This window comes from Psammomys obesus, unplaced genomic scaffold (genome assembly GCF_907164565.1).
Source record: "Psammomys obesus unplaced genomic scaffold, mPsaObe1.curated_primary_1811, whole genome shotgun sequence".
Classification (NCBI taxonomy): Eukaryota; Metazoa; Chordata; class Mammalia; order Rodentia; family Muridae; genus Psammomys; species Psammomys obesus.
Window position 1 is genome coordinate 13,011,616 of NW_026596069.1, and position 23,332 is coordinate 13,034,947.

The following is a 23,332-nucleotide window of genomic DNA, read 5'->3' on the forward strand; positions in this document are numbered from 1 at the left end:
TGATGGTACTTAGCCTATGCTATTGAAACTGGAGCTTGTACTGTACACTGGGTTCTTCTGTCTCTGGAGTCTGGAGTATTCTTTAAGAAGATGAGAGAGGGCCACAGGTTTGAGAGTGGGTGTTGGTGTTTCAGATGCAGCTAAGGGAAGAAGAATACAGGCCATTTGTGCAAGCACAGGAGTGTGTGTGGGAGTTTGCCTGCCTGGAAGGATGGAGTGTAAGAAAGGAGCTTAAGTACAGGCTGTGGTGCAGGTGCATTCAAGGTTTGTGGGCACAGTGCATGCATGCACAGGTGTGAATGGCTCAGAGGCCCAAAGGCCTGTATTAGCATTGTGCTCCAAGAACTCAGATCTGCCTGAGCTGCACCATCTTGGTTTCAGGAATTGTTTCTAGGGTTTGCTTGCCTGGACTCTGCTGGGAGACCCACAGCACAGGGGCTTCAGTGTTGAGAACGCTGTCCCAGGGATCACTGTGCTGCCTATAGTGGGGGTGTGGGTGGGAGGGATCTGATGTCTGCTGGCTAGAGTAGAGGGAATCCCTCTGCCCCCAATCTGGGGTGCTGCAGCACTCTGTTGCAGATGCACTCCCTTGCAGGCATGTGTGGTAAGTTCAGAGAGTTTTCTACGCTCGGATCTGGGTCCCCTGTTTGGCTGTTAGAAAAGGAGGAACCAGTACCTGAGCTTATTCACTCCCTGCCACTGCTGGCAGTCTCTGCGAAGCCACAGGAACAAGGGATGGAATAGCTGATAGTGCAGAGGATGGATAGCTCACCACTCTCAGACCCAGGAGATGTGCACAGGCACCTGGATCCAATCTTTCCCAGCTCACAGGTTGTTACCTTTAGCTTGGGAAACCTCAAAGTCGATGCTCTGGCTTTAGCTGCCCATCCACTCACTAGTTTTGGAGTTTCTGCTCCTTTGCCCTTCAGAAACGGTGCACACTGTTTGCACTAAATGAAGTGAATACTTCACAAAGTTACCTTCTCGGTGGGGTATTAAAGAGATGGATGGAAAAGAATATTTTTAAGTTTTTAAGAGTTCTAGTAGTCTTGTGGAAGAGTGGGAGGAAGGATAGAGGGAGCTGGAGGCAACAAGGCCACCACAAGAAAACCTACTGAGTAAATCAACCTGGGCCCTTTGGGGCTCACAGAGACTGGACCACCAACCAAAGAGCACACATGGGCTCCTAGACCTGGGACCCATAGACATATGTGGCAGATATGTGGCTTGGTCAACATGTGTGTCTCCAAACAATGGGAGTAGGGGCTGTCACTGACTCTGTTGCCTGCCTTTGGATTCCTTTTCCTTAGTTGGGCTCTGTTGTCTGGCCCCATTCCTGCTGTGACTTGTGATGCCAGGATGGGTTGGTACCCCTTAGGAGCCTCCCTCTCTCTTAGGAGAAGGAGAGGGAAGGAATGGGGGAAAGCTGCAGGCATGAGAGTGGGACTGTGAGGAGAGGTGGGAGGGGGCTGGGATAAGGCTGTAAAGTGATTAAATAAGTGAATAAAGGAAAAAATCTTGTATTGGTAGCAATTCAGAAAATATTTTTTTTTTGTCATGATTTTCCTCCTCTAATTTCTTCCAGATTCTCTGCACTTCCAAACCTGTATGGCTTTATGTTCTTTTATTTTTTCTCTTTAAAACAAATAAAAGTAAAAAAAAAAAAAAAAAAACAAAGCTAAGAAGCCACACACAGACACATACACAGAGAAACAAACAAATACACACATATAAACTGACAAAAACACAAAAAGAGAAATCAATAAACAAGAAAAAAAAAACATTAAGACAAAATATGCCCAAACCAAACAAAATGAAACAAAAGTCTACAAAAATACTAGTGAGTTTGTTTTGGGCTTGGTAACTACCACTTGGGCTGGGGGCCTGCCCTTAAGTATTGCAAATATACCCAGTGAGACTTCACTGGAGATAACAGATTTTCCCTTTGCCAGAAGGTATCCATTGGAGATATCTTCTTGCTCAGAGATGGAGTCCTGTGTCTGCTTCCCCCTCTCAGTGCTGGAATGTTATCTGACTTGAACCTGTACAAACTTTATGTATGCTACCACAGTCCATACATGCTTGTGTCCTGTTGAGTCTGAAAGACACTGTTTCCTTACGGTCATCCATCATCTCTGGCTCTTAGATGATGGATGATCTACTTTATAACAAGATAGGCTAGGGTCAAAAAGAAGGGGAGGAGGTCTTACTCACAGCTCTCTGAGCCTTAAAGTGTGGGCTTTGATGAAGATATTCCATTTAGGATGGAGTGCCCCAAGGTTTCTCACTCTGCATGTTTTCCAGTTGTAGGTTTCTGTATAATAGCTGAACAAGGCCCTGGTCTACAAGTATAACAGATTGCCATTAGGACTCATTTTTTATTTAGCAGAACACTAGAATTAAGTGTACCCTAAGCTCGTGACCTATGCAAGTCTCTGTTTCTTCGCATGTCAGCAGTTTCAAGCATATGCTCCATCTCACTTAGTGGGCCTTAAATACAATCGAAACATAGTTGGTTATTCACTCCCACACCGTTTGTGCCACCGTTACACCAGTATATGTCGTCGACAGGTCACTGTTACATTGTCAGAGAAGTTGTAGCTGGGATTATTATTGTAGCTGTATTGTTAGTTACATTTTCCTATAGCTTGAAAAGTACCTTCTAGCACCATGGACATCACTCAGTAGCAGTGGGAGATGTTTCTAGTTAGGTACCATGTGACGTGTTTGGTAACACATATAAGTGTTGTATTCAGCAATAGGGTCTTAACATCAGATTGTGGAGAGAAACCAACAGCCTTGACAATAGCCTGTGATGTTTGGGGTTTCCCATGAGGGCTATTTAGCCAATGACTCAACAAAATACACTGTATTCCAGGCACTGAAGGTTTTATTTGGTGGCATAAGATGACTAATGGGGGTATGGTCTTTCCTTTTGTTTAGTCTTTGCTATATCTGTAGCTCAATTAGGATTCATTTCATATATGTATATGTTTTAAAAAGCTTCTACAGGCTTCCAGTGACTTTTGAAGTGGCCTTTAGTGTTAGTTGTCCTTCTCCATATTCCTTTTTTGCACTTCCCCCGATTCCCATTTAATTCTCCAAAGGAAAAGGAATCTTAAAACACACTTATATCAAAGCAGATGCTCAGACTCATAACCAAACTTTGGGCAGAGAGCAGGGAATCTTCTGAAAGAAGGGGGAGATAGTAAGACCTGGAGAGGACAGGAGCTCCACAAGGAAAACAACAGAACCAAAATATCTGGGCACAGGGGTCTTTTCTGAGGCTGATAGTCCAATCAAGGACCATTCATAGGTTCTGTGCACTTAGAACCCTTGCTCAGATGTAGCACATGGCAGCTTCGTATCCAAGTGAGTTCCCTAGTAATGGAAACAGGGACTGTCTCTGACATGAACTCAGTGGCTGGCCCTTTGACCAACTCCCCCCAGAGAGGTGAGCAGCCTTGCCAGGTCACAGAGGAGGAAAATGCAGCCAGTCCTGATGAGACCTGATAAGCTAGAGTCAGATGGAAGGGGAGGTGGACCTCCCCTATCAGTGGACTTGGAGAGGGTCTTGGTAGGAAATGAGGGAAGGAAGGTGGAATTGGGAGAGAATGAATAGGGGGCTACAGCTGGAATACAAGGTGAATAAACCATTTAACATAAAAATGTTTTAAAATCATACATAAAAACATACTTATACTTAGAGGCTGAGATCTTTTATTAAGAATGTTAATTTGCAGCAGGGCTGGCTGCCTGGTAGACAAAGGAGTGGGTGAAAATCTGCTTGTAGGTGGCTAGCAGCTTTTTAGTGTTGCTCAAAGCAATCCTTGACCTATTTTATAACTTGGCCAGGTATCAGATGATCCAGAGGCACTTTAGCTGTTTTAGAGGGAACAGTAAAATATTGGTATGTGTATATTTGGTAAATCTGATATAAAAGATTGAATACTATGTCAACAGAGATGTAATTGCCTTTTATTTATTTTTTAGATTATGTATTTATTTATTACAACTTATTCACTTTGTATTCCAGCTGTAGACCCTTCTCTTGCCTCTTCCCAGTCCCACTCACCTTCCCTCTTCTCCCCCTCTGCCCCTTCCCTAGTCCACTGATAGGGGCAGACATCCTCCCCTTATTTTTGACCCTAGCCTATCTGGTTATAAAGTAGGTCAAGAATTGCTTTGAACAACACTCAAATCAGGGCTGGCTGCATCATCTTCCTCTGTGGTCTGGCAAGACTACACTCCCCAGGGAGAGGTAATCAAAGAACCAGACACTGAGTTCATGTCAGAGACAGCCCTTGCTTCCCTTACTAGGAAACTGAACAGCCTATAGGCATCCTGTGAGCAGGGAGTCTAGGTCCTTTCCATGCATGGTCCTTATTTGGAGTATCAAGCCCCCACCCCCCAGGGCCCAGGGCTTTTTGGCTTTGCTGGTTTCCTTTAGGAGTTCCTGTCCCCTCCAAATCTGTCTAGCTCCCTCTTCTTCCATAAGGTTTCCCGAACTCTGCCCAAAGTTTGGCTATGAATCTCAGTATCTCTTTCAATACACTGATGGGTAGAGTCTTTCAGAGCCCTCTATGGTAGGCTCCTGTCCTGTTCCTTGTCTTCTCCTACTTCTGATGTCTGTCCTGTTTGCCTTTCTGAGTGAGGTTTCAGCTTTTTCCCGTGGGTCCTCCTTGTTGTTTGGTTTTTTTAGGACTATAGATTTTAGTATGTTTATCCTATATTATATAGCTAATATCCACTTATAAGTGAGTATATACCATATATGTCTTTCTACTTCTGGGATATCTCACTCAGGATGATCTTTTCTAGTCCCCATCATTTGCCTGCAAATTTCATGATTTGCTAGTTTTTAATTGCTGAGTAGTATTTCACTGTGTTAATGTACCACAATGTCTATATCCATTGTTCAGTTGAGGGACATCTAGGTTGTTTCCAGATTCTGGCTATTATGAATAAAGCTGCTATGAACATAGTTGAGCAAATGTCCTTGTTGTATACTTGAGCATCTTTCCGATATGTTCCCAGGAGTGGTATAGTGGGATCTTGAGGTAGAACTATTCCTTATTTTCTGAGAAAGTGCCAGATCGATTTTCAAAATGGTTGTAAAAGACCACATTCCCATCAGCAATTTAGGAGGGTTCCCCTTTCTCCACATCCTGTTCAGCATGTGTCATCCCTTAAATTTTTGATCTTAATCATTCTGGTGGGTATGAGGTGGAATCTCAAAATCATTTTGATTTACATTTCTAAGGATGTTGAACATTTCTTTAAGTTTTTCTCTTGTATATTCCTCTGTTGATAATTCTCTGCAATTACCATCAAAATACCAACAATTTTTTTTACAGACCTTGAAGGAACAATTCTCAATTTTGTATGGAAAAACAACAAACAAAAAACCCCAAACAGCTAAAACAATCCTATACAATAAAAGATCTTCTGGAGATATCTCCATCTCTGATCTCAAACTGTACTATAGAGAAACAGAAATAAAAACTGCATGGTACTGGCAGAGAAAAAGGCTGGAGAATCAATGGAATCAAATTGAACACCCAGAAGTAAACTCACACAACATCAGAAAATTGATTTTTGACAAAGAAGCCAAAACCATTCAATGGAAAAAAGAGCATCTTTAACAAATGGTGCTGGACTAATTGGATGTTACATATAGAAAATGCAAATAGACCAATATTTATCACCCTGCACAAAACTAAAGTTCAAGTGGATCAAGGAGCGCAACATAAAACCAGACACACTTAATCTGTTAGAAGAATTAAGGAAAAGCCTTGACCTCATTGGCACAGGAGACAACTTCCTAAACAGAACACCAAAAGCACAGGCTCTAAGATCAACAATCAATAAAAGGAACTTTATGAAACTGAAATGCTTCTGTAAAGCCAGGGACACTATCAACAGAACAAAATAACAGCATACAGACTTAGAAAAGATCTTCACCAACCTTACATCTGACAGAGGGCTAATATTCAGACTATATAAAGAACTAAAGAAGTTAAACACCAACGAACCATGTAAACCAATTAAAAAAAATGGAGTAGAGTCATTGCCTTTAAAAATATTTTTTCTTTCCATTTTTTATTTTAATTTTAATTAATTATACTTTATTCACTTTGTATCCCCCTATAGCTCCCTCCTTCCTTCCTCCCAATCCTACCTCCCTCCCTCTTCTCCACACATGCCCCTCCCCAAGTCCACTGATAGGGGAGGTCTTCCTCTCCTTCCTTCTGATCCTATTCTATCAGGTTTCACCAGGAGTAGCTGCACTGTCTTCCTCTGTGGCCTGATAAAGTTGCTCCCCCCTCAGGGGGAGGTGAGCAAAGAGCAGGCCAATCAGTTCATGTCAGAGAAAGTCCCTGTTCCCATTACTATGGAACCCACTTGGACACTGAACTGCCATGGGCTACATCTGTGTGTGGGTTCTAGTTTATCTCCATCAATGGTCCTTGGTTGGAGTATCAGTCTCAGAAAAGACCCCTGTGCCCAGATTTTTTGGTTCTGTTACTCTCATTGTGGAGCTCCTGCCCTTTCCAGGCCTTTTAAAATTTTTAAGGAAAATTTAATTATTATATTATCTGTGTATGAGCATTTTACTTGTAAGTAGGTATGTGCCATCTGCATACCTGGCACTCTCAGATGTCAGAAGAAGCTGTCAGATCCCCTGGAACTGGAGTTACAGATGGCTGTGAGCCACCATTTGGGTGCTGGGAATCAAACCAAGTTCTCCTCAGGAACAATTGTTCTTAACTCCTGAGCCATTTCTCCACCTTCATCACCACCTTAACAGTGGCCCTTGACTATTATGACTCTAGTTTACCAAGAACAATGATAGATGAATTGATCTTTTGTCTTGGAAGCTGTAGTAATTAATCTGTCCTTAACTTGACTGGATTTACAATTACCGTGTATGTACTTCAGGGTGTTTCCTTAATGTTTACCTGAGGGGGGTAAACTCAGCTTCTAGGTAACTAACACTTGCTTGTGTCGGGTGTTTGGTCACACTAGTTAGAAAAGTTAAAAAAAAAGTAACTAAAGTCACTTGTATGTACTGATCAGGGAACGGGTGAAGATGGATACATGTGATCCTGGTTGCGACTTCTGTGTTGCTACATCATTATCCTGATCTTACGAAAGTACAGGACGGAAGGAAAATGTTTTGTTGAAGTATAAACATGAAATAGCTTACAAAAAGAGTGAAGAGAGTAGAGGTTTAAGTGGTACATAGCCAAGACCAATAGATTTATCTGCCAATGTAAGTAACATTTCTACCAAGTATTCTTCATGGTTGGGTTAAACAGGAAATATTATTTCAAATATCTACAAAAAATTCATTTTATTTGCCTGAGTGTCTACTTACTTTTTTCTTGAATATTGGCAACTATGAAACTATCTTATACTGGCTTAGAATTACTTAAATATTTTGCAAAACTTATTTTGGAATGTTCTTTTGGAATGTATACACTCTACCCTAGTTCTTTAAATGCTGATTTTTCTCCCCCACTCTCTGGTTTCAATCCAGACATTGTATTGTGATACTTATTCTAAGCATTACCTGTCTCAACTTTGTGTAAACATGCCAAAATGAACAGCCACAATGTTGAACAATGGAAAGGAAACAGGAAGAGAGGGAAGAGCCAGAGGACAGGAAGGTGTGGGAGGCAGAGGAAGAGAGAAGGGCAGAGAGAGCTGGGAGAGCAAGGCTGGAGCAGAAGTCTTGGAAGGACTTGGAGAATGAACCAGACCTAAGATATCACTAAAAGCAAGTATAATGTGGGAAATCTAAATGGTAGGAAACGATGTGGGGTTGGAGGTTTAGAATGGCGTAACTATTGCCCAGCATTGTGTTCTAGGTTAATTAAATAAATCCCAGTCTCTGTGTGGTGATTTGGGTATACAGCTGGTTTAGGATTAACCACGGCTATACTAAAAGAAAATGAATAGTAAATATTAACGCCAAATACAACACAAAACTGACAGTGTATCCATGGCTTGGCAAATCAATCAGATCGACATTTCAGAGCAAGAGGAAAATAATACTTCCCATGGAAAAAATAACAGATCATCTTGCCTAAAAGGCTAGGAAGATTTCAAAACTAAGTGACACCTTTTTTTTTCAGTACTTAAGATAACATTTTGAAAATATGTATGATTATTTCTCATAAATTTGTAATGCCTGGTGTTAAGCTTAAAATAAAGTATTTTCTCTACAAAAGAACTGTTGACTGTCATGCATTAGACACTCAGTGTAAAACTTATCTCTCCTCTCTGGCTAGAGATGGTATTGGGATCTTTTGAAGCAGAGTGAGAGGACTCTGCCCTTAACTTCTCAGTGAAATGGGAACAAGGTCATGATTGGAGCTCCTTAACCATGTTCTTAGAAAGGTGTCTACAATTTAACAAAAGGCAACAAAGTTTGACAAGTTAAGGAAAGTGGGAACTTACCTGAAAACTCCAAGAGAAATTTATATAAGTTGAATTTTCATGGAGCACAGTGGGAAGGAGAAGGGTTAGGGTCAGGGAATAGTGTTTCCTCCTCATTGCAGAATTATGTAGGATGCTTGGAATATTTGCTTCTGAATAAAGTCTATTCCTTCTCTAAAAATCAAGAAAATTTATCCCTTATATACAGTGCCCTTGTTTACCCAAGATGCCTTTCTGTAGGAATAATTTTTTTTGTGGTCTTTCCTCTCGATTTAAAATTCATAAAGGGAACTTTGACCTAGTGATGGAGTATGTATAGTGTTGAAGGCATTCAGTGTAGATTTCTGGTAGACAGAATTCTCTGTGAATCAGAAGTGAGTGATCTGACATCTCTACTGCAGCCAAAAGATGAAAACAATAATGGTAATTATCTGCAAAAGCCATATGAAATTCTCTGGCATAAGTCCTGAGTGTGATTTAATAACTTTCCTATTTGGCCCAGAACCAGGAGAAAAGATTGGAGGATTCCTAGAAGGCAGTTTCTATGATTCTCCCACACTTCATGTTCTGTGAGCAAAGGTACTGACAACCTTTGGTCCAGCTGTCTGTCATGGCTGTCAGGACAGGGCTAGCTTTTCTGTTTAAAGCAAAAGGCTGCTTTGCTCATTGCTCAACTTTATGAAAATACCTCCCTCCCAAGTAAAGGTAAAAGAAGTTGCTGCCTCTTTGCTGCCACACATCTCACTATATGCCAGGTGTCACTGGAATTTCCTCTTGCTTGACAAAAATTGTGGTTTGGAGAACTACACATATTGGGTATTTTGGCCACTGTTATCCCTATTATGCAGTGAGAGGTCCTTCATAGTCTGGGACACTGGTCTGCTCTTCAGGAACCCATGAAACCATGGCAAGTTAGAGCTCAGACCTTTCAAGGACATGGATGTCCTAAGTGTTATTTGGACATAAAGATGGCAATTGCTTTAATAACTGACCATGGAGGTCTACCTGATGGAGGCAAGAATAGTGTGAAAGTGTGGTGATAATGGCTGGCTGGAGAACTGGCTCAGTAGATTAGAAAATGTACCATTCTTGATGAGAACTTAAGTTCATGTCTCAGCATCCATATCAGGTTCTTCACATCCACCTATAAATCTAGCCCTGTGTGACCTAATGTCCTCTTCTGGCCTCTGTGGGCACCTGCACCCACATGTGGGTATCAGTGTGGTTCCAGCAGTAACATGGGCCCAGGAGAGCTGCCTCCACTGATCACTTGGGAAGTTGGGAGTTTGGGGAGCTGGTCCTGATGGCATGAGCATGGAAGAGCTGGCGGGCTGACCAATTCAGGTACCATCTAGGCCCCAATTCAGGGCTTTGAACTGGCCCATGCCATCATCTACTCTAGCTATAAACTACTGGAGTGTGTGAAGGGAGCCTGGTCCTGTAGAACCAAAGCTGCCAGATCTCCATGATACAAGGCAACAACATATATCCAAGAGATATCTCCGTGAGGGTCCAGTATTGATGGTGTAGCAGGAGCCAAAAGCTGTGAACCAGACTAATGACTCATTCATTGCAATGAACATTTGCTAGAGTAAGTAAGGGTGTTTGGACAAAAAGGTATAGTGTGTGATACAGAGTGATACACCACAGCTTCCTTGAGGAAACTTATTTAAATTTTTATTCTTTGTTTTCTTTAGGACAGAGTTTACAAGGGTAGAGGGTAGATATGGAAGGACTGGGAGATGAGTGGGATTGTTGTGCATGGTGTGAAATTCACAAAGAATCAATAAAAAAATTATGGGAAAGTAAGTGCTGTTACACTTGCATATACGTGTGTTTATGTCACATAACATTATATTATGGTGATAATAATGATATTTTATATGAAGTAACTTAGCACGTACTCAAATCAGCACCAGCCTCAGTTTATAGGCTTTGAGCTGTCTGTAGAGACAATGCATTCAGTGTCTTGATAAACACTGTTCTCCAGGGAGTGTGGATATTAGTGCACGTTTTTCCGCAGGCTGTGGCAGATGACTCACTGGCTCAGTTACATTCGCTTGACTCTAGTCACGCATTATCAAATTGATTTTTGTTCTTATTTTTAATGTATTCTTTATTGAGCTTACTTATTCTTTTATTAACATATTTTATATAAACTCAGTTTCTCCTTGCAGTGCCGTTTTGTGAGTTTTGACAAAGGCTCAGTCATTTATATACCCCACAAGTAATAAGCAACATGTACATTAGCACCCCTCAGTTTCTTTATTCTCTCTCTTTAGGAATGGGTACTCCATGTTTCGCATGGATGTGACAGCATTGTCTGTGCACTTGCTAATTAAACTGGCTTGCTTATTATTTTGCAGTCATAATGCATAAGTCATGGTGTTATTTTGTTGTTATTTTTTTTGTATGATCAGATGTTTGAAGAAGCAACTTAAGGGAAGGAGGCTTTATTATTTGGGCTGGTGATTAAAGGATAAGGCCCATCATGACAGGAAAGGCCTGGCAGCAGGAGGCTTCGTGCTAAGGCCATTGAGCTGAGGAGCAGGGATAGAGGAGCCCTTGGCTGGCTTTCTTCTCACCCTCTTTTTAACTCAATCTTGGACTCCATAGGGTGCTCCCACTCACACCCAGTGTAGATCTTCTCTTGTCTCTTAGTATTTTCTGGAAAAGCCCTCACCTACTTCAAGGGGCTTTACTTAGCCCAGTAGAAAACAGACATAGGAAGAGGAAGAAAACAGGGAACAGGACAAAAGCCTACCACAGAGGGCCTCTGAAAGACTCTACCCAGCATGGTGTTGAAGCAGCTGCTAAGACTCACAACCAAACTTTGGGTAGAGTGCAGGGAATGTTATGAAAGAAGGGAGAGATAGAAAGACCTGAAAGGGGACAGGAGCTCCACAAGGAGAGCAACAGAACCAAAATATCTGGGCAGAGGGGTCTTTTCTGAGACTGATAGTCCAACCAAAGACCATTCATGCAGATAACCTAGAACCTTTGCACAGAGATAGCCCATGACAGCTGAGTATCCAAGTGGGTACCCTACTAAGGGGAACAGGGACTGTCTCTGACATGAACTCAGAGGTTGGCTCTTTGACTACCTCCCCGTGAGAGGGGAGCAGCCTTACCAGGCCACAGAGGAAGACAATGCAGCCAGTCCTGATGAGACCTAATAGACTAGGGTCAGAAGGAAGGGGAGGAGGGTCTCCCCTATCAGTGGACTTGGGGAAGGGAATGGGAGAAGAGGGAGGGAGGGCAGTATTGGCAGGAATGGAGGGGAAGGGCTACAATTAGGATACAAAGTGAATAAATTGTAATAAATTTAAAAATAATGGAAAAAAGAAAATGTAAATTAATCATTACGCAGACTTAAAAAACTCTCCATTTATACCAAGCTTAAGCATATTCTGTGTGGCATGTATGTGCAATAATGAAAGTTTAGGTTTCACTTCTAGTGTGTTTCTTTTTGAGTTTGTGTTACATAAATTATGGGTCACATTTATATTGTGATAAATGGGTTTCCATTCATTGCTACCAAATTTATATCTTTTATCAATTAAATTGAACAGACTAATTTGGTGTTATAAAGTTAGTGTACCTACTTTTGTCATTCAGTGCCAAATGGTCAACCCTGAAAATACACATACAGGTAACATTATACAGACTAAACAGGTTACATTTAGAAAAATAATAAAGCAAAGTAAATCAAAGAGGGAGACTAATTTTAAATATTTCCCTTCAGCCTAATACCCAAATATATTCACTTGGGACATTTATTTCTAGACTTCATTGTTCCTGCACTCAGTTTATAAAAAATCAGCAAAAACATGAAACCATTCATAATGTATTGATGTATTGATTTTTTATTGACTAAACATAGAAACTATAATATTAAAGCACTTAATTGAGCATCAGTAAGAGAACCTATAGGTCTTCTCAACTTTTGCCAAATCACAGCAGGATTTTCCTACCATCCATGCAATGACACACACATACTTCATATTTATTTTTTTCCTTTTGTCCCCAGGCCATTTGGACATAATTAACTGCCCATAATCAGTTACTTTTTCTGGATATATTCCATAAATGGTATGCTATAAAGTATCAACACTTTCAGTTAAAAAATTGTTTCAAAGTTCAGCCATGTTTTGGCATGTCAAGGTGCATCATTGTTCAGATAAAAACTCTTTTACAGGAACATGTAAAACTTCATCTATATTTACTTGATGGAAACTTACGTAGTTTGCACTTGGCTATCACAGTAGTAATGACAGGAACAATTGTGGATGTTTGTGTGTGTGTGAGAGAGAGAGTGTGTGTGTGTGTGTTTCTTTTTCAGTTCTCTTGGATCCATAACCTAGCAGTAGTTGTTTTAGTCACTGGAGTGACATATATTTCGCCTTTTAAGGAGTTACCAGATTGTTCTAAAAGCTGCCATATGCCATATTGTTTATACTGTTATTTTTCTAGATCCTTGCCATCTTGCTATTTATATTTTTGTATTAAGCATATTTAAGCTTATGGTAATTTTAGCTGACAATTGAGTTATTGGAAAATAACCTGATAGTCAGTGATGGAGCATCTATGCTCAGTAATTGTTTAGTAAGTTTTATGAATAATTATTTTTGGTATCTGTATTATCTGTTATTAACAACTAAGGAACATCTTCTCGCCTTTTTTTTCTCTTTCCTTCCCTCTGCCTCACCTTCCCTTTACTTTTCCAAATGCTTTTCAGTTGAAATAGAATTGCATCACTTCTCATCTGTTCTCTTTCTCTGCCTTTCCAAGGTCTCCTCCCTTGATGCCTTTCGCGTCCCCAGCTCTCCAGGTGGAGCCTCTTTTCTACATCGTATTGGTCACATGTATAGGCAGATGCACATATGCATTCACTTGTGCACACACATGCATGATCATGCTGAGTCTGGTTTTGTGTCTAAGGTTCCAAGGCTACACATTGTGCACCCTGCAATGGACAACTGATAATGGGTCTTGTCCCTTGAAAGACACCACTTCTGCTTCTTCTAGCAATCAATAGTCACTCACAGATCTTTGTCTAGGGATGAGATTCTATGAAAAAAATCCCTTTGTCACATTAACATGTATACTGATATTGTCATTGTTCCCTTCTTGTTTTTCAGCCTTTTTTTTTTTAAGGGAGACTCTTTCAGAGCAAACCTCCCGGTATTGTGATTTTTATAACCTTTCCTCCTCCTCTTTCTCTATGCTGCTTGAGCCATAGCTGTAGGAGCTGTGATGCACAGGTGTCCGCTAAGGCTGGGCTCTGCATGACCCATTGATCTCTCCATTGTATCCAGTTTTTGTTTTATGTGATGGTGTTCCATTCTTGTAAGACCAAGCTTCTTTGACACTTATCTGTGGGAATGAGGGTAAGATTTAGAATGCAGTAAGAAATTATGCTGGTCTAGCAGGCAGAGAAGGAGAATGAGGAAGCCTGTTTGACTAAGCCTCAAGAAATCATATTTATACTTACCTAAAATTATATATTTATTGATTTTATGATAAATATATTATGTATATATATGATATAATTAGGAAGTTAAGACACATGGTCTTACACAAGAACCACAGGCTAACAAAAACCCCTTAACAGACATGAGAAATATCCTTTCAAGGTAGTGTAAATGACTCCCAAACAATATAAAACACTGACTTAGTCTTTGGCTGCCTCTCAGGGGTGGAAGGTATTTAGGACACATGACTCATATGACATGAGCTGGATCAGATCTAGAAGACTTTCTTCCTGTCTACCTCTATGGTTCCAGAAAATACTCTTCAAGGTCCAAAGGGAGGGAAGGAACTAAGCAGTCCTACCCAGCTGCAAAACCTATGAATCGTGGTAATGACTAGCATGGCAAGATATGCATAATCACATCAATGGCAAACAATAGCTTTCTAATTGGACTCAAGACCCACTCAGCAGGAGGAAATCAATCATGCTATGTGACACCTAAGCAGCTTCTGAGGGAAAGTAAGATCATGGACCTTAGAAAGAACCTAATACTGCCATGTTACTACCAGCATAATCCTTTCTTTTTAAAGACAATTCTCAATAGAAAGACAGGTTGGGTTCAGGCCTTCTCGTATAGCCCAGATCAGCCTCAAATTCATGATGCTTCTACCACAGACTCCCTCCCTAGTGCTGAGGCTGCTGGTGGCCACCTCCATGCCTATTTTGGGAAGTTTTTTTTTTCTAGTTTAAAGCATTTATTATAGCTTATAGATTAGACTGGCATCCTGCCTCAGTCTCCTGAGTGTTGGAATCACAGGTGCACACCAACAAACCCAACTTACTTTAGAATTTTAATGACATAACTAATTTCTTTAAATGCCTGGAATCAATGAATCTCTTTATCTTTGTCAAAGAAGTCATGTCCATCAGCACAATCATTCTATAGTCAGTCTAAGGGTTAATAGCCTCCACTAACCTTACCACTTCTGAAGAGCCTTAAGATTTATCAGAGATGAGACTTTGCTTCCTCATTTATTAGCTGAGCACACACATATCTGTACCTGTTGCCTCCTACACTCATCAAAAAAGCAGACACACACACACAAACAAACAAAAATGCGCACTATGATAGCACAGATACTTCATTCTTTAGTTTTTTTTTTCCTTTCAGTCCTTTCATTTTGTCTGCTGTTTAACTCACCTATTATCCAGTACCTCAGGTAATGGCAAAGATGAAATAGTTTTGTACAGGTGTTTCTTGCAGTTTATTTTCACAAATGGCACTAAAGGGAAACGTTTTTCACATGGGATGAGTTCTGAGTCTGGTAAACAAGAGACAGCCTGCTTGGTATGTCTTCCAGGGGAGCAGCAAACTGGTAAAATAGTAAGACAGAACCATGGGACTGAGGCCTCATTACATTCCAGCTTCATTCTCTTTGACAAGGCTGCACAGGGACATGACTGTTCATTTTTCAAGGCTGCTGCGGAGTTACAGAATGGCAGGTAGAACAAGAGATAGTTAAACCAACAATATCCCTGTTCCTATCAAGATTCTACTGTTTTCTTGAACTGATGCTTGGACCCTGTGGAATCTGAGACTCAAACTCGGGTCCCCAAGCTTGGTGGTGAGTGCCTTTATCCACTGATCCATCCTTCCAGTCCTGAACTTCATCTTTCTGTAGACAGCAAAATCCGCCCCCATTTTTCATTGTCAAGTTCACTCCTGCTAGAGGGGTCAGCAGCATAGCAGAATGGTGCTAAGAGAACGGTGTGAGGCAATTCGCCAGGCAGTATCCACTCTCTCAACTCTTGTATTCTGTGGCTCATTTCTCAGAACTTAAAAACATGACATTGAGGAAATGATAACAAAGAAGTAGTGAACAATGGTAATTGAAGTTGCAGTGGGTGTTAGCGTGCACACTGAAAAGGATGAACCTAGAGTTTAATGAAAGGATGCTCCCTTAGTAAACAACGGCAACTTCATATAGCACAAGGCACTGTTAAGGTCTGATATTCATACATATGCAGAGAGTGAGTGTGGCACAGACGTACGCTTCGGAAATTCATGTAACACAGACATAGGCTGGGAAATATCGAAGTACAGGGAGTTCCATGGTGGTAGTCACTATAATCTTTATGGGCTCATTCAACAGTTTTTTTTTTGTTGTTGTTGTTGTGTACAGGGAGGAACTGATTTTTCTAACAAAATATTTCTTTGTTTTTATAACAAGTTGTAAGACATAGTTTTTATTTATTTATGCAAAATAATAAATGGAAAGGCACTAAAGGATTATTAGTTGTAATTAGTTCTAAGGGCAAGGCCCTTGTAGAAGGGTGGCCATGGTGAGTAACACACCCAGCATTCCTGAAAATCAGTGGCATTAATTTGATGTATGGCCTCTTCTTTGAAGGGCAGAAGCAGAAGGAATGTAATTGCCTTTGGCAGGGTTACTAAGTGACTAGAAATCACAGGATGGCCCACCAAGATGTGTTAATAATGGTAATTTGGAAAGTTCCTCAGAAGAGTTACTTAGGAAGCCCTGAGGGAGATTAGGATTTAAGGTATTTCAGGAAGATGATCTTATCGAAAGCTCCAGGTCAGCCAGGAATGCACTATTGTATCTGGGCAGTAGTCCGGTCAAGCCAGATGCCAAAATTTAGGGGGCAGCAAGGTGCCAGAAGGTCCCCCTTTATTTTATTTTTACAAGGCCATAATCCCAAGGGAACCATGACTGTCTTAGGTGGGAATCTGGGGTCTTCAACCCTTACTAAACTCGTCATTGGATACATCAGCAGCGATTGGCTGAGCTCCTGTCTTAGGTGGCAAAAAAAAGGGGGGGAAAGAAGACCACTGTAGATTCTCTTACCTGTCACTGGCTAACCGGTTCAGCTCACTGGGATGATTAGCATTAGGCCTATTTATAGTCTTGGCTGACCATCTCTAGCCTTTGATAGTGCACCTGGATGGGCTGTACCTTTAGGGCATCAATCTACTGTTTAATAAAAGCCATAATTGTATTGAAAAGAACAGGTCCTATTGAAAGAATTATCAATAAGATAAGCAGAGGACCAAGGAAAGGAAGGAGATAGGGAAGGAGCCCATTCCTGTGCTGCTTAAGTCCACCATGAACATATATCAGCTGGAGGCAAAGGATCACAGTCCATGGAAACAGTTGTTGTTTTTTTTCCATCATTTCTGTAAAGAGATATAAAAGGAATATGCTCTCAGGGTAATTCTTTTACCCTGGACTGATGAGTGTTATTATTATTATCTATATGCTTTACTAATCGTTCTGGCAACCATCTGGCTGCATCTATCTCTTTAGAATTGATGCAAACTGCTTCTCTGCCCTGTATCAGGACAGGATCTGGACCATGCCATTTGTTGTCCAAAGGATCTTTCCATAGGACAGTAGCAAACTGTCTTTCTGTATCCATATGCCAGAAACATTCCACAGCTGAATGTCCATATTTTCGAGTTTCAGGCCCTTGTTAATTAAAGTGTTAATTAAAGCCTCACAGTACTTTTCCAGAGTAACCGCCCCGGACCCTGGTCCTCTGCTGGGGCAGAGATAAGGAAGTGAGCATGCAAAGACCTCCACTCTGCAAAGAAGAATGACCAGATCTATGCTTGAGAGATAACATCACCTAGCAATCAACCCAAATGGACTCAATTTTTCCCTTGAAGAGCCCCTGACCTTCTCTCAGGCTCACTCCTCAGAGAAGACACAGGTTGAAGCTAATTGCTCTTCCATCTTTGGCTGTAGCCACATCCCCACTAGCAGGAGATTCTGAATGTGAATTAAAGATCAGATATTCCTCAGGTGTTTGGCCAGGACTGACCAGACCTGAAAGTCAGCTACCTAATCCCTCATCCAATTATGAGTAGCCAGGATGGCAACCCCTGAACTTCCCTGTGCCTCATCTCCTAACAACCTGAGGCTTATGTCTCTGGGGGCCCACTCCTAAAATTTTGAAAACATATTTTCAACATAGCCAGGGCTATTATCTGTTTTACGTTGTGTTGGAAGTTTTAATATAGCAATTGCTGACAGCATATGAGCAATAACATTTTTTCCAGCTTTACCAGTTTGGAGTGTGGAAAATATAAACCCATTATAAGTGTCAACAAAAACATGGACATATTTTAAATTACCAAATTTAGGAATATGTGTAACATCCACTTGTCAAATAACATTAGGTACAAGGCCACAGGGATTGACCCCAAGATGGGAAGTAGGCAAAAGGACAACACAAGAAGGACATTGTTTAAACAAGTCAGCTTTATAATTACCTTAGTTAAAGGTCCTGGAAGGTTAGAATGAGCTTGCAAATGTCCAATGTAAAAGGAAAAGTTGTTTTGTTTTGGTTTTTTTTTTTTTGGTATCAAATTTTGAATTTGTAAAAATAATTTTAGCAGGAGAAGATGTCTAAATTTAATTTGCAGTCTCTAACCTCTAACCTAGGCAAAGACTAAGCTACATAGGCACTATCTGTAAAAATGTTTAAAGATTGTCCATTAAAACTTTAAAACACAGCCAATACTGCAGGTAACTCTGTTATTTGCACAGATGTGCTAGACACGTGAAAAGATGCATCAACAGGTTGGACTTTGTCATAATAAGCTTACATATGTTAAAATGCCATATTTATTAGATTTCTGACAAGCTTGAGGGCCAGCATATCTGAGTTACTCTGTTTTTATCATCTGCTCTAAACTGTGTCCTATAAAACAGAATGCTATACAATCTAATTTTGGCATTTCTGAGATGCATGTTCTAGAATTATATATTTTAAGACAAATAGGCAAACTTTATAGTTAACCATCCTAGGCTTAACCTTAAAAAAAACTAAACAAAGAGACTAGGTAAGGCTCAACTGTAGTATTTAGCATGACTTTAAATCTGCTCTTTCTGAACTAAAATCAAAGCAAAACTTTTAATCAGATACAGTTTATAGAGAGGCTAGCATATCTTGCTGCTCCTACCACTTGTATTAAAATTGACCAGTAAAAAATACTTTGCATTTAGCACTCATCAGACGACTGAACATAACTGGGATACCTGAACCAAATGATGGCTCCACCCTCTTTATCTCCGGACCAGCATGGCAGCTGGCCACATGTAACTGAACTCAGCTGGAAGCCCTAAACAAATATGGCAGCAAAAATACAGCTTCACGTGCTCTCTATCCCTGAACCATCATGGCGGCTAACCATGTGTTAGCATTAGCACAGGCTGCAACTGATAATAACGAACAAAGCCATTAGGTGCTGCTGATCCTATAAAACAGGATGCTATAATTTTTAATTTTGGTATATTTTTTGATGCATGTTTTATAACCAAATTTTAAGTAAATCTATATAGTCAGATTTTGTGGTTACCCATTTTAGATTTAATCTTTTTTTTTAAAAAAAAAAAACAGAACAACAACTTAAAACAAAGAGACTAGACTAGGTAAAGCTCAATCTTATACTTAACTATAATCTTTAACATAACTTTAAATCTGCTCTTTTTAAACTAAAATCAAAGCAAAATTTTTAATCAGACATAGTTTATAAAGGGGCTAGCAAATCTTATTAATTCTACTATTTTGCATTAAGACAATAGCAAAAAAATTAAAGGACAAAAGTTTCATTTAGCATTAAACAGAGAACTAAACTCAGCTTGTAGCCCTCAGGAAAAATAGAATATTTTGGCCATATCAAATCTATAGGCCAGAAAGAAACTGCATTAATTTATTTATTTAGGCGCTGGCAGCCAGGCATATATTTTATATAATGGTTAACAATGATTTGAAAATAACCCTGCATAACTCTGGACTAACATGGAACTGCAGTTCCTTTTTCCCTTTAAAAAACTACAAGCAAACATTTTGCATTGAAGAATCTCCAACCTTTTTAAATGAAGAACAACATATTTTACAGTTCTTTCTCAAATCATATTAACTCTCTGGCTTTTAAATAATACATCCACTAACCTTCTGCAACATCCTATATACCTTCAGGTCAGGTTCCTAGCTTCCTTTTTCTGGCTTAACTATACATTCTTACTTTCTTGCTCTCTCTCTCTTGCTTTTCAGACAACACAAAAACTCTCATCAAAATCCTTTCCATCCTAACATGATCCTGCTGGAGCCCAGCAGTCTATGATTTGCTTTTTAAAGGCAAAACAAAAACAAGTTACATTATTACAAAAAGTTCTGAAACTGCCAATTTTTTTCTATAAACAAAGCAGCTTAACAAACAAACAGCTCTCCACAAGATACATTCTAAAAACTGCTGTTTTTCTCAATTAGCACAAACAATACGGCAGGGTTTCATTTAGTAAAATTGATAAAATAAATACCCAAAATCATTGTCATACCCAAATGCCTCATAAACTTTAAACATTTTATAGCCTTAAACATTTAAACATTTTTTAAAACCCGTTTTTGCAATATCAAAACAAAGTACCCCTTTTGTAGGAGAGAAGTCACAAGGCATAACCATAATCTTAACAAAACCAGATTTTAAAACCAGAATTTACCAATGTAAACAACTTAATTTTCAAAACCAATGCCAATTTAAAATAACTCATTCTTTTAACCTAGAAGGAAATGAGAATTATTTGACCAAGGTTCTTTTTTTTTTTTTTTTTTTTACCCATACCAAGATTGCAGTCACATTATAACCCACATGTTAAAGTCAAGATGGCGGGAGGCACTGAGATACCTCATACACCACGTGGTAACCTACGCGTTCATAGATCTAATGAACACTTAGGCACACATTTTAAACAAGTTTTGTGAGGCCTTTCAGAACAGAAAACAGAAGGTACAAATACTGCACAGAGACATTGAGACAAAAAAAAAATATTAACCAGCTGGCCAAATTTATTGAAAATACTGATGAAGTTAGGGGCGTCCCCCTGAACTTCGGCAGCTATGACCACCTCAATCACATCTTGCTACCCAGATACAGGCACCTCAAGCTCTGAGGAATTTTTAGAACAGAGAACAGAAGGTACTACATGCACAAACATTGCACAGAAACATTTAGACACTTACGGCCGCACACAAAAACAAAACACAGAGACAAAGACAAAAAACAACTGTGGTACCTGCTTTTTAAACATTTAAATATATATACAGAGCATAACCATGATTTTAAGTCAGAACTAGAAAAATTCAGAATTTATCAGTGAACACAATTTAATCTTTAAAACTAGAAGTGGCTCCATCTTTCTGGTTTCTGTTTGAGAGCTGGCTGAAGCTGACACTGGCTGAAGCCGATGGGAGGGAGCGGAGTAAATTGCAGTCCTGCTAAGCTCTGCAGCTGGCAGAGGCAGGTCTTAGGCCTCTGACGGTTTGGGCGTTCTCATCCACCCAGTTCTCCGCAAGCCTGGCCCTCGGTAGGGGAGTGGGAAGGAGACAAGTAGAGTCCCCGTTCCTCCTGCTCACCGTGCTACGGCTCTGGCTCCGATCCATGCCCTTTGCCCCAGCCCACCTAGGGGCCTTCTTTGGGAAAAACGGGGAAAGCTAGGGAATTAACAGTAATAACGGGGGGACAATTATTATCTTTATCTCGACCTCTTTCTCTAAGGTCCTCGAGAGGGCAGGCTCCAACCTGATCCCACTTTTTGGCATATCTCTGGCCCATCAATAACAAACCATGGACAAATGTCCAACACAAAAACCAAGAACTTAATTAAGTCCTTTTTCTTAACTCTAATTCCTCTCTCCCTGAGCGCAACTGTTGGCCCATTTTTATGGGATGGAGAAAGACTTACCTGATGTATCTTTTTCCTGTGAGTGGCAGGAACGTACGTCTTTACCAGCTGGCCAAATTTATTGAAAATACTGATGAAGTTAGGGGCGTCCCCCTGAACTTCGGCAGGTATGACCACCTCGATCACATCTTGCTACCCAGATACAGGCACCTCAAGCTCTGAGGAATTTTTAGAACAGAGAACAGAAGGTACTACATGCACAAACATGTAAAAGTCGCGAGCGGCCAATCTTACTTTTGGTTTGTCGCCGCGTTTTCTGAGCGATCTGGATCCATCCATGCAAACCTCCATCCGGCAGTGGTCCGTGCTTCGGCCTCACGTTGGCACCACTTATACCCGCCTTCGGGACTAGTAATTCGTGGGGTCTCTGAAGAGGACCAGGCCTGAAAGAAAAACGGGCGAGAGAGAAGAACGGACTCAAGCAAATGTGCACTTGTCAAGAGTCAAATTTTATTGAACCGAAGCAGGCTTTTAAGGCCAACCTAGATAGGAGAGGGGCGAGGGAGGAGCACAGTGTAGAATACTCAGGGAGGGGTAGGTTGGAAAAGCCCACTCTAGAGCTTCTGAACTCAGGGAGGGGCATGTTGGAAAAGCCCACTCTAAACTTCTGAACTCAGGGAGGGGCAGGGTGGAAGTTACAAAATCTTCTTGGCCGGGGGCCTGGAACACTTTGCAGTTATCTCGGGAAGTCATGGTACAGTTAGTACCTTTCTGCAACTGTCAAGCAGGATGTTGGTCAACCAGGTGCAGCAGGGTGGGGGGAATGAGAAAAGGTCAGAAGTTTCTCAGGGCTTGTCTCCAACACCATGGCAGCTCAGTCTCCAACCAAGGACTCCAACTAATACATGTAAACTCTTACAATGGAAAATTTGGGGTATTAAATTAAACTTACTGTCTCCGGGGGCATCTGATGAAGACTGAGAGAGAACATATTTATACACCTGGAGCAAAAGGGAAACAACATTAACCCATTAGCTAAAGAAAGACAAGTACAATGAAGATTATATATTTTTACATTCATTGAGAATCTGAAACATTTTTCAGAAGAAATTCAGGATGTAAGGAACTATAATAAAATGAGGATTAGATAATTGTTAATGTTTTTTTCCCCCTTTCAGTTTTATTTCTGTATATGTATCGTCTCTGTATAGGTATGTGTTCTTTTCTGTAAATATACACAGAGGTTAGATGTCAACATAGTGTCTTCCTCAATTCTCTACCTTATCCTTTTGAGATAGAATTGTTGTTTTCTGAATGAATAAATTGATTGGGCAATAAAAGCCCAGATCCTCTGGTCTCTGCACTCCAGGCCTGGATTGCAGGCCTGCTCCACTCTATCTGGCTTTTTATGTGAGTGATGGAGATCCAAACTGAGGTTCTCATATTTAAGCAGCAAGTACTTAATCTGCTGAACTAGCTTCCAAGCCCCATCTTTATGTATCTTCAATTTTAGTCCTAATGATTATACAGTATCTGATAGAGAAAACAGATATGACTTTAATATTTCTTTTTAATACTGAAATCTCCACTTATTTTGACATTTCCTTTAGCCAATCATTAAGTGCCTGGATTAGTAACCTGTTTAGGGGTTTCAAACAAGATAAATGGGCACACATTCATTTTGAAAAAAACAACAAAAAAAAAA

General features: G+C 40.3%; 1 protein-coding gene across 5 annotated transcripts in view; it reads left to right on the top strand.

Moving 5' to 3' along the window:
* Nol4 (nucleolar protein 4) overlaps positions 1-23,332 on the top strand; it is a 352,979-nt gene that overhangs the window by 31,994 nt on the left and 297,653 nt on the right. The gene's annotated exons all lie outside the window — the stretch shown is intronic.